The sequence below is a fragment of the Limulus polyphemus genome, unplaced genomic scaffold (genome assembly GCF_000517525.1).
Source record: "Limulus polyphemus unplaced genomic scaffold, Limulus_polyphemus-2.1.2 Scaffold2047, whole genome shotgun sequence".
Taxonomy (NCBI): Eukaryota; Metazoa; Arthropoda; class Merostomata; order Xiphosura; family Limulidae; genus Limulus; species Limulus polyphemus.
In genome coordinates this window covers 1-12,712 of record NW_013667657.1, presented here as the reverse complement: position 1 = coordinate 12,712, position 12,712 = coordinate 1, and the positions used below count along the sequence as shown (strand labels likewise).

General features: G+C 32.8%; 1 pseudogene; it reads right to left on the bottom strand.

The window, feature by feature from the left end:
* LOC106465771 overlaps positions 1–7,021 on the bottom strand; it is a 63,698-nt pseudogene extending 56,677 nt beyond the window's left edge.
* Between the last annotated feature and the right edge of the window lie 5,691 nt (positions 7,022–12,712).

Below are 12,712 nucleotides of genomic sequence, written 5' to 3'. Positions count from 1 at the left end.
AGCCCTCGTGTAGCTTTGCGCGAAATTCCAAAACAAACCAACAAACAATAAGATACACATCAATAGAGGCCCGTACGCAGAATGTTTGAAAGGGGATTCTAATTTGTGAGATCAAAAGCGCACGCATATTGTGCGAAGCACAATCAGCATGCAGAGCATGTTAATGCTACCGGGGTCTGGGGCATGCCCCTCTCAGAAAATTTGTGAAAAATAGGTGTTATGAGAATATAACTGGAAGCAACTTTGCATGAAATATAACTTAAACAATTGCATGGCTGTTCACATAAAATCCATAAACATCCAATGAAAAGTCAACAAGTCATCATCATTCTGTTGTAACACTGCATGGAGAGCTAGACTTAAATTAGCATAAATATGTATGTTTTATTATAGTTAAGTATTGTACCATCAACATGCAGAGTAGTTATTAATTGTTAAATTATATTACTAATTTAGACAACTCTGTACAACAATAGTATATTACAATCATTGGCTATCATATACGTACATGTATGTACTACTGAAATAACATGTTAGCATGCTCTATTCTTCCGCGGTACTTTTCCATAAATAAGTTACATACAGTTTCAATGTTTATAACAGTGGCATAATGCTTATGTATTAAAGCTAGAGCACTCAGTATTTCTTCGGTTTCTGTACACCTCAGGTAATTATTCAACTGGCAGAGAGCAGATGCCGAACGTTCACATGAAAATGAACTTAGTGGCAGTGTGGCAAATAGTTTCAGTAACATAAATATATTTGGTACACTAAAGCACGCTTTTAAGCAGTCACCCAGTATCTGGAGCCTGTCCTGGAGAGGTATAGAAAGCCAACTTCTTCATCAAAAATATCAGGATTTGTCAAACCTTCCCTGTAAAAATCTGTGGCTTGTTTTATATCAGAGATAGAAAACTCTTGTGTGAGTTTTAATGACACGTGTTTCTGAACTGATGGTGCTTGATTTACATGTGTATCAAATCTGGAGGAAAGATTACTGATAATCTGGTTAATAAAAGGAATGGTTACTGTTTTCTTACAGTAATCCTCCACGGAACTATATTCTGTATTTATACGTTGGACTTGTCGTTCACTAACTCGTGGCATGCTAACATTAACATTAAATCTGTTTGCAATATTACTGCTTTGCTTGAAGATACGGTGTGAATAATCATCTACGTTCACTCTTAGTGAAATCAGTTCCTTATAGAATTGTTCTATTAGGGAAACACTAGAAACAATGTCTTGGCTTTGACCTTGCAAATTTACAGAAGCTTCTTTCAAGTTGTAAAGGGAACGTTGTAAAGCTGTTAAACAAAAATAAATTCAAAGTATTCCAGTATTTTTAGATAAGCCATAGCATTTGTGTTACCTTTAACAGCCCAATTGTCATTAAACATTTCAAAATTATCATCTCCATACACAATAACCTCACGCACATGAACTAAGAATGAATGACATAACCAGGACCTTTCCCAACCCTAAATATTCTTAACCGAGTGTTTAATGCACATATTGAATAGTGGAAGACTTGATGAAACTGCTTCTTGCTGGATGTCCTTTTGATAGATTGGCTTTAATAGTTTCCCAAGTTTAGGTGAGGATTTAATCCAAATAGTTATTCCTTTAACTTGATCAAAAGAATTTCATATTGGTAGAACTGAACATTAATCTATAATAGCAAGATTATAAATGAGTGCACACGATTTTGCATATCTCGAAGGTATTTTTGGACACCAGATCTTTCGTCATTCATGGTGAATGCTACATCATATCCTTGACCACGCAAATCATTTAGAGATAATCCAACATCAGTTAATATCTTTGTAACTGCACATACATTATATGTTGCTCTGACCCTCTGTAGCTTAACAAAGGTAATAAATTCTTCCCTAACTTCACAGTTGTTGTCTACAACATATTGGAGATATATTGGTAAATGTTCCACGTTGTGAGAAGAAACTTCATCAGTAAAAACAGAGTATAATCCAGCCTTTTTTACTTCATCAATAATTGTTACTCGAATTACTTCATATCCCATGAATTGGTGATGTCATTTTATGAGTGGGGAGATAAATATGTAGCATTATTTACAAATGAGCTCTCAGTAGTTCATCATTTTCGACATTATGTTTCAGCAAGGCCAGAAACTAACCAGGTTTCTGGAAGAATTTACATTTTCGGTATAGCCATGAAATGCTAAGTCTTCTTTCCCTAAAAACAAAATGGTACAAACAATTTCATGAAGAATTTGTTCATTCTGAGCTATACGTGATTGAAGGGTACTGTTGGTAATAATATCAATTTTACTGGACGATGGATGTTCAATGGAAGCCTTCAAAGCATCAGCATTCTGCACAGAATCATGATGATAAACAAGCTTATAAAAGATGCTTAAAGTATCACACATTTTTACCTAGCTGTAAAATGATTTGTTGACAAGTACTATTTTATCATGTCGACTATGCACTGGAAAAAGGATAGAACAAGGACCACAAAAAATGTCATCAAAGTTTGGGCTGTATAACAACCATGGGTTTTTTCATAGCCAAGTTGTTTTAATCTTGTGGTTACACTCATGAGAAAAGGTGGTAGGACGAACTTTTGGTGGCAGATGCTTATAAATGCTTTTTAGCATTTGATGATTACTAATAACTTGGCATTGTTCATAGAGTGATTTCGTTGGTATCAATAAATTGCCGATGTCAGTGCATGGCTCAGTGACTATAGATATACCATGAGAAATCTCTGATAAATCCATGATTGCTGTAGTACAATGCGATGATGATGGTCCAGGAAGAATGGAGTTGCCAGTGCTTGAAGCAGTTTGAGGTTCAAGTAAACCAGTTTGCATATCATCAGTGTCATCATCACAAGAATATAGCTCAATTGGGTCAACCTCACAAGCTTCACAGTCATCGCCAGCACCAGAGAAAGAATGAGATGGTGACTGGGTTGTGTCATTAGCAGTGTCTGAAAACAAAAATATGTAGCAATTTTGAAGTGACGACCAGTATATAGCTTTAAAACAACATTGTAGTTTATATGATACATAAAATCTATGGTAAAAATTGTTGTTGTACCCAACTATACATAGACGAATTATAATATCGTGTATAAGTATTCATCGATTAAACACAAACTTTGTAATTTAAAGCACCAGACATATACATATCACAATACAAGATAGGTATCCTAATTGCATATCAAAGGCAATATTAGTTACTAAAGCAGCAAAGTTATGTAGTACTGTACCTTGGTCGTCATGTACCAATCCTTTTTCAGGCTCTTCATTCTGTTCAATAAGAAGTGTCGAATGTCTAGCTTATATATCGTAGAGTGTGTAGTCTTGTGAGCCAGACTCTTACTCATATAGCGGGTACTTTTCAAATGGGTTTAAGATTTGTACAACTATCAGCTCCTTCCTTGTGCGAAAATAAAAACCTACAAAAATGCTTAAATTTCAAACTCACAATCGCTTTATAGTTTTATTTCCGTGACACGACGAAGCTTGCTTGTGCTCAAAACCATGTGTAGCTGTTAGATATACAAGACTGTTTCAGTTAATGTTTAATGTGAGCGTTATGATTTGGATAATTTATATAGCGCGGGTGTCATGTTTAATAATTTTTAGAAGCGCGAGTTTATGACAAGTTTATTTACGTAATTGTTTACGAGTTATATGTTGCGTAGCGTGTACGTTTAATCGTTACATTGTAACGTCATGTTACTAGAACTTTCTGAATTTTTCTTGTTGTTTTAATTGAGTATCATTACATCGGAATATCTAATATTGTGTGGATGTTCTAGACAATCTGTCGGGATAGAAATACGTGTCGAAAGATTATTATTTAGATATGTTGTTTGTTTGTTTTTGAATTTCGCGCAAAGCTACACGAGAGCTATCTGCGCTAGCCGTCCCTAATTTAGCAGTGTAAGACTAGAGGGAAGGCAGCTAGTCATCACCACCCACCGCCAGCTCTTGGGTTACTCTTTTACCAACGAATAGTGGGATTGACCGTCACATTATAACGCCCCCACGGCTGAAAGGGCGAGCATGTTTGGTGGGACGGGGATTCGAATTTAGATATAGACAGTGTGATTATGAGTGTAGCGATAAAGAGCGTATAGTGGCGATTTTTAAAGTAAAATTATCACAGACTGTATTGTAATAAAGAGCACAAAAGAATAATTCATCTTGTCAATCGTATTCTAAAAGAATTGAACCAGCCTGTGTGGACTTTGCCAAAAAGGAGACAATTATCTAAAGTTCTGGATATAACTGTGATAACAGTTGTGTAACGAGCATTTGTATATACACCTAACTTGTTTTAATATATTATTTTAAAACAAGTGTACTGTGTTGCTGTTTGGTTATTGTTGAAATTTATTGCCAACAAGCCACAGACACCTAATGTAAGGAATCCGGCCTACAAAATCTGACAGTAGCAATACGGCCTCGGGGTTTCAATCACAAAGTGTCAATAGAAATCATTGCACGCGACTATTTCAAACAAAAAAATACTAATTCTTCAGAAAATGTAGACTATGTAGAAAACATTAAATGTCATAAGCAGCTGCTTTATAACTATAAAGCATAATTTTGTACACCAAAACAATAGGGAGTTCAGCCGACCCTCCCCTCCCCCACCTCTCCGCGTACTTGTGTGTAACGACATGAATAGTTGCCCAGGCAGCTTGTGTAATAATATATGAATCGAAGGCAACGGAATCATCCATATAAAATTCTCTCAACTTATTTTAACGCCATTTATATATATTCCAACATTCAAAGCGTATTCACTCAACTTCATCGTTACCATAGTTACACAACATTGAACGGCTTGACAGATGCTAATATTGTGCTCTCCGAAAATCACGTGACCTGCAAATGTCTAATGGCAACAGGAAAACTCTAACGGTAGTGGTGCTGCCTAGCGAATATTACCCACGATCCCTAATTGTGTAAGGGCGTAGCTAAATGCTAGGTTGATCAGTTAATATTCGAGGTTCAAAAATGCTAATGATTTAAAATTACTAACACAGCTGATTGTATAAAGATTTGAGAAGTTTATTCTGACGATGGATAAGGTAATAAGTTAATACTTTGCTTATTTTAATCATTTCAATATCAGATAAGATTGTCCAACATCCATAGAAGGTAGTATGCTAATTGAAGCTGATGTTGAGCCAACGGCTTTCACAACTTATCTATCAAACGCTATGACTTTGAAACTGGAAGACTGTTTTTATGAATTCGATTCTTTTAGCTCAAACTACAACACCTTTAGTAGGTCATTCAAGAATAAATAAGTTGAAGCATGCTTGGATAATTCAGAATTACACACCCTTAACTTGGCTCTTTACTGCAAGAAGCTTTTCCCATAGTCGCATCTAGAGAAAATGGCTTATAATTGCAGTCTATATAACTTTTAAAGCGAGGCAATATATATTTTTTCATTTCCATTTGGTGACTGATGTTTCATGGAAACTCGAAGTAAGGTTTACATTATTTCATCATATATATTTACATAGAAGTCTAGCACTTCTCGTAATTCCAAATAAACTAGATTTCTGTAACAAAACAATTATTATGCTAGTCAAGCGCTTATTTGTCATTTAATAGGGGAAAAAAACAATAAAAAAAAACAAACAGATACGAATTAGGTAAGATTTTCAATGTTCGGTAAACCTAAAACGTATAATTGTGGTGGTTTTAAAAATTTCTCACGTAGATTTTTTTATCAATTAAAAATATGAAGAAAATAGTCTAGTTTGTTAAGATATTGTTTTTATTTATTTTCAGATTTACACACATTATTGTGCACTAATCTTCAACTGCAATTAATGTTATGTTATACATATATATATTACAAATGAAATATTACAGATAAGCTTACGCTAACGGAAAGAAAAAATTGAGATCTTTTTAGTTGCACCAAAATCATAAGTTTAATTTCAGTGAATATCAACAACATTTCTAATTGTGTGTGCGTGTTTCTTCATAGCTGAAGTTCAAAATAAGCTTATAAACAGTGGATTGAAAAACAACTATAAGTTATTAAATGATTGTTGAATTATTTTAGTCGCAACTATGTATTTGTATTACTGGAAACATAAAATACTTTATTACATTAGCCATTGTAATTTTATCATTTCAATTTATCTTCCCTATTAATTTTATTTGTTGAGAAGCCTTTTAGATAATTGAAAGTTTATTCTTTAGTCTTTGTTTTACGGAGTAGTGTTACAGGAGATGTTTACCTATATAAATATATGACGATTACCAAAGTATATAGCCGCGTTATATCGAATTATGTATTCGTCTTAACGAACATTCACTGTGGGAGTGCGTCCAAAATGTATTTTAATCATTAAAAATCATAGCATTTTGTCAAACAGTTTGACACTGACTCTGACATTTGACTTGACAAGTAACCATCAATATAAATGGCTTATATTAAGATATGTAAAGAGAAGATAAATTCACCAAACCTTGCATCCAAACGCCATGAGCTTGAGAATACACTCTAACAGGAAGAGGGCGGTGAAAGCCACGTTCATATAGCTTAAGATATCTAGGTACAAAATGCTCGCCTTGTGGTTCTACGCCCGGCATGGAGTGAGGAGAAGCAGGAAAGAAGAGAAACCGAAACATAAAGAAAACAGGATGGTAGGAATACAAACCAGAACCAAATATTTCAATGGATTTTAGGGTTACTTGAATACCTCAAAATAGGCATCAAACAATGAATTCCTGTGATTATAAAGATGGCACAATGTTATTTAATCTGCAAAAAACAACTAGCGGAGAAACATACCTATATAAATATGTTTTAAATTATTATTTTATCCTCAGTGACTGTGAAAAATTCACAAACATTATCTGGAATGTTTTTGGAGAAGTACCTAAAATCAATCGCTTACACCATGCTTCAAGACGTTTCAATTTGATATTTTAACCTGTAATGTTTTTTTTAAAATAAAAACCATTAATTAATAAACACTGGCGTGTGAACGGGACAACTTAGGTTTAATATCCAAATAATCTTCATGAAACAGATACTAATCGTAATTAGACGTTACTCTATCCTTTAGATTTCAACCAGTGAACACAATTAGTATTAAAAATCTCGAGCCTCACAGGTTTTGCTTGTTATGATAATTGCTATCTGTGTAACAAAAACCACTACGATAATTACAGGAAACAGGATTTAAAAAAAAATGTTGTGTACATTTTTCAAGAGGGGTTTCTTGCAAGTATAAAGCATAAGATCTTAGGGCTTAAACATGCGGTTTTGGTGTCAGATCTAAGATATTATAAGCATGCGATTAACTAGTTTTGTTGATTTTGATGTATTAGCTTTTGGAGATTTATTTAAGTGAAATCATGCAAACTAAAATGTTCAGGAAAAGCCATGGAAAACCTTGACCCAGTTTATGATTGAAAAACTTTTATATTTACTTATGATTTGGGTTTCCTCTTTCTATAAGAAATAATATAGTACGTGCGTTCAAATAGTCTGGTTATCTGCTTTTACAACATTTGACTTGATTAGAGCAGTCTCCGAGCATCTTGAAGTTTCTTAGATCTTCAGGCAGACGACTGTTAGGCCTATTTTTGATAGTGCAAATGGAGCATCCGTGTGTCACAGCACATAAACATAGCAGAGAACGAGCTTTGGCAAGACTGGGACAAAAATCCATCAGCATCGTGTATCTAGGTCGAGCTCAGAATGCTCTGTTCAAGTAGAGACGATTCGGCAACACAAACATAACCTGGTCTACATTCAGTTTTAATGGAAGCAAGTCACATGCAGCAATTCTTGCACCCTCATCAGCCAAAAACATGAATTAAGACACTATAGATGTCAGTTAATGAACGAGACAAATCCTATGCTACTCATTTCATACTTTCCGAGAAAAAAAATGAAACCAGCCACTTCAGTCCTTTAAAAAAATAATAGCGGTTCTTAAGCTACAGGATGGTCAAGAACGAAATAATCATTTGAATGGCACCCGGGTTCTACTTTTATAATCTTCATGAAACTAAACGTTAATCAAATTGTTATCCTCACTGACTGTTTTCGTAACAAGATGAGCCAACTTAGGTATCAAAACCAACTATTTTTGGTGTGAAATAAGGTTTACTACTAACATTAAACTTCTTATTTTATTCAAGCAGTATTAATTTTATTCCAACTTATTCCAGTTGGCTGTGCATCACCAAGATCAATGTTAATATAGAAATTTTTAATTATTAGTAAAATTCTGAATTAGGTACAATTATGTGATACATTTACCACCTCCATCGTCATATACAAAACATCTCTAAAGAAGCAAGAAGTTTGCTTATTTATTTCTCTCACACACAGGCGTTGTCTCCAAGATAAAGGATTCGAATTCGTGGAATAATAATCACAAAAAAAAAGATAAGAAAGAAGGCAACAATGTATCTAGTTATCTTGGAAACACGGCCGTTGTGTCTTAGAAAACAAACCGAGCAAAACTTCCGAACATCTTGTCGTAAGGGGGCGCCATTCAAATGAGTGTTAGCTAACTTGACTAACCCCTATCCTTACCCTGACTCCAAATGCAGCCAGCTTCAGGACACACTCAAGGGTAAAGAGTGCAGTAAAGGCCGCATTCGTGTAATGCAGAGTTTTCTTGAAGAGATCACTTTGATTGTGAAACTGGACATAAAGTAGACAGCAAATAAAAAGAGAAACAGTCAAACCTTTGTAGGAGATTTCTCTTTGAAATCTACATCGCATACAACAAGAGCTTTGAAATAGGAACAAAGGAGTGGATTAAAGAAGGTGTTGGAAATATATATTTTTTAATGATAGGTGATTCAAATTGCATTTAATTAAAGAATTAAGAAAACTTTAAAGACTGTTAACTAATTCAGTTTTAACTGTTTCAAACTGTGAGTAAAATATACAATTATTCACATAAATGTTTACTTTATCTTCAAATTTAAACCTATATATTGTGTTTATGTGTTTGCACACAAAACAAGAGCTGATACGGTGTGAACAGTATCCCCTTTAATAATATTATATAACATAATGTGGCTCTACTGAACATCGTTGTAACTGTAAAAGTGAACAAGATGATGACCACGAAAACTATTAAGGTATATAGCTTCCAAGTAACAATGCTAAAATAACAAAAGCATTTCTATAAACTTCTGATTGCAATGGATTTGAGTGTTTATAATAAACATAAAACTATATAGTTTATCACAGCTGTCACTGTGGTGTATTGATATACTTAATGACAGTAGACACTGATGTGTATTTATATATTTCATTACAGTAGACACTGTTGTGTATTTATATAGTTGATCACAATAGACAGTGCTGTGTATTGCAAAAATTAATTACAGTAGATACTGATGTGTATTTATATAGTTGTTAACAGTAGACAGTGATGTTTATTTATATAGTTGTTAAAAGTTGACATTTTTGTGTATTTATATAGCTGATAACAGTAGAAACTGTTGTGTATTTATATAGTTGATCACAGTAGACACTATTGTGAAATTATGTAGTTGATAACAGTAGACTCTGTTGTGTATTTATGTAGTTGTTAACAGTAGACACTGTTGTGTATTTATATAGTCGATAACAGTAGACTCTGTTGTGTACTTATGTAGTTGTTAACAACAGACACTGATGTGTATTTATATAGTTGATCACAGTAGACACTGTTTTGTATTTATGTAGTTGATCAATATAGACAATGTGATGTATTTACGTATTTAACAGTAAGTATTATGGATTATTTAGGTATTTGGCAACAGTAGATATTATATATTATCAGTAGGTACTTTAATGTATATATATATATATGTTAACAGTAGATATTATGATATGCTTACACACTTAGCAATAGATATTACGGACTGTTTACATATTTGACAACCGTAGGTACTATGGTGTATTTATATATTTAACAGTGGGTATTACGGACTGTTTACATATTTGACAACAGTAGATATTATTTGTTAATAGTAAATGCTATAGTGTATTCACATATTTAACAGTACGTTCTATTTGTTAACAGTAGTTAATATGGTATTTTAATTGACTGTTAATCACACTTTATACGAACGATGTTCCAGGTCTCGTGCTGTTCTTGGAATTACTTTCTTCATTGTCTACTGTGATCCGGATTACAGCCATGATTAGGAATTTTGTTCGATATTAAAGTTTCCAATGTAACAAACACTTACGAATTACTGAGAGCTCCGTCTTAAATCACACATATTGAGATGTTTTCTGCAGACTTTTGGGCTCTTCGTTCGGAGCCCTAAACGCTTTTCTGTGTGAGTTGTTCCGTATCCACGGAGAATATTGAAGACTCCTTAGAAATGTTTATAACTTATTGTACATTGAGAGTATTTTAGAACTTTACTCTCGTTTCTACTATAGTTTAATAATTTATTATAACTTATTAGTATATATATTATAGTGCCTATTTAAAGTTTATTAAAATAATATAAATGTAAGTATATCTTTCGTCGGTAAAGAGCGTGACATACTTTTCAGCTATGGGAATCTGTTCCGTAACGTGATTTACGTTAAGATTTTGAGTGACCTAAGAGGAGGGTCAGGTACATAGAATGACTTCTTCTACTATAGTGGCTGTAACTTTATACTGCCCTGCTGGTTCGGAGTAAAAAGCTACTAGAATTTATATATCGCTTCAGCTCTTAGAATTCTTCGTTCGTAGCTGTATCGTACTTTCGAATGGCCGAGAAGATGATGCAACACAAGTCTATATTAGTACAAGGAAACCGTTTTTAAGAAGTGTGATTAACTGTCTTTTTAAATAAATACACTAGATGTGATAATGTGTTAATATTGTTGATTAAAATAAAGATTATTATGTATACATATGATAGATTACACTAGATGTGATAATGTGTTAATATTGTTGATTAAAATAAAGATTATTATGTATACATATGATAGATTACACTAGATGTGATAATGTGTTAATATTGTTGATTAAAATAAAGATTATTATGTATACATATGATAGATTACACTAGATGTGATAATGTGTTAATATTGTTGATTAAAATAAAGATTATTATGTATACGTATAATAGACTACACTAGATGCTATAATGAACTCATTTAAGTGATTTATTTGACAAATCATAAAGTAGTTATTTAGTTGATTGTATTAGAACTGAGGTTTCACACTCAAAACAGACCTGAGTAGCCAGGCAACTTTCTGAGATGCAAGCTCTAATAGGGGAGGTGATTTTTTATATTTTAGTAAAGTATTGCACTGTTCTGAAATATATATATATTTCCAAAAAAAAAAAGGATTAAGGATTGTTATATTATAAATTACTTTAAAATAAGTTTTGTTTGTTGTGAAGAGCAAAGCTTGACAATGAGCTACTTTGCTCTTTTCACTGCGGGTATGTAAACCAGAATTTTAGGATCATAAGTTCAGAGATTTACCGTTGAGCCAGTGGGGGGGGGGGGTTTAAAATAAAAATATGTTTATATTTTACTGTGACCTGTTCTGTGACTCATCCCAGACACTGGGCGTGACCCACAGTTGGCGAACCACTGCACTATATGATATTGTATACTTATTTATAACGCTATCACATTAGATGCTATGATGTATTTATACAGTTAGTCACTATAGACGCTACGCTACATTTCTATAGTTTATCACTGTAGGTGCTATAATGTATTTATGTAACTAATCCCAATAGATTCTATGATGTATTGATATAACTAATCACAATAGATTCTATGATGTATTTATTTCGTTAATCACTGTAGATACTATGATGTACTTATGTAGCTAATCACAGTAAATCCTATAATGTGCTTAAAAAACTAATCAGAGTAGATAATATGATGTAAATGGTTGATTAAAATAAACATTATTATGTATACATATGATAAATTACACTAGATGCTATAATTTGATTATTATTACTGAAATAAATATTATTAGTATACCTATAATAGGTTACACTAAATGCTATAATGAACTTATATAATTGATTGAAGGATTATACTAATCATTGTAGTTTATGTTATGGTTTATTAAAGTGTATGCTGTAGTGTATGTTATAGTTTCTTATAGTATCTATTGTGGTGTATGTTATAGTTTATTGTAGCGTACACAGTGGTGTATGTTATAGTTTATTATAGCGTACACAGTGGTGTATGTTATAGTTTATTATAGTGTACATTGTGGTGTATGTTATAGTTTATCATAGTATACATTATGGTGTATGTTACAGTTTATCATAATATACATTATGGTGTAAGTTATAGTTTCTAATAGTATACATGGTGGTGTATGTTACAATTTATTGTAGCGTACACAGTGGTGTATGTTATAGTTTATTATAGCGTACACAGTGGTGTATGTTATAGTTCATTATAGTGTACATTGTGGTGTATGTTATAGTTTATCATAGTATACATTATGGTGTATGTTACAGTTTATCATAGTATACGTTATGGTGTATGCTATAGTATATCATAGTATACATTATGGTGTATGTTATAGCTTATCATAGTATACATTATGGTGTATGTTATAGTTTATTATAGTATACATTGTTGTATATGTTATAGTTTCTTATAGTATGCATTGTGGTGTATGTTATAGTTTATCATAGTATACATTATAGTGTATGTTACAGTTTATCATAGTATAT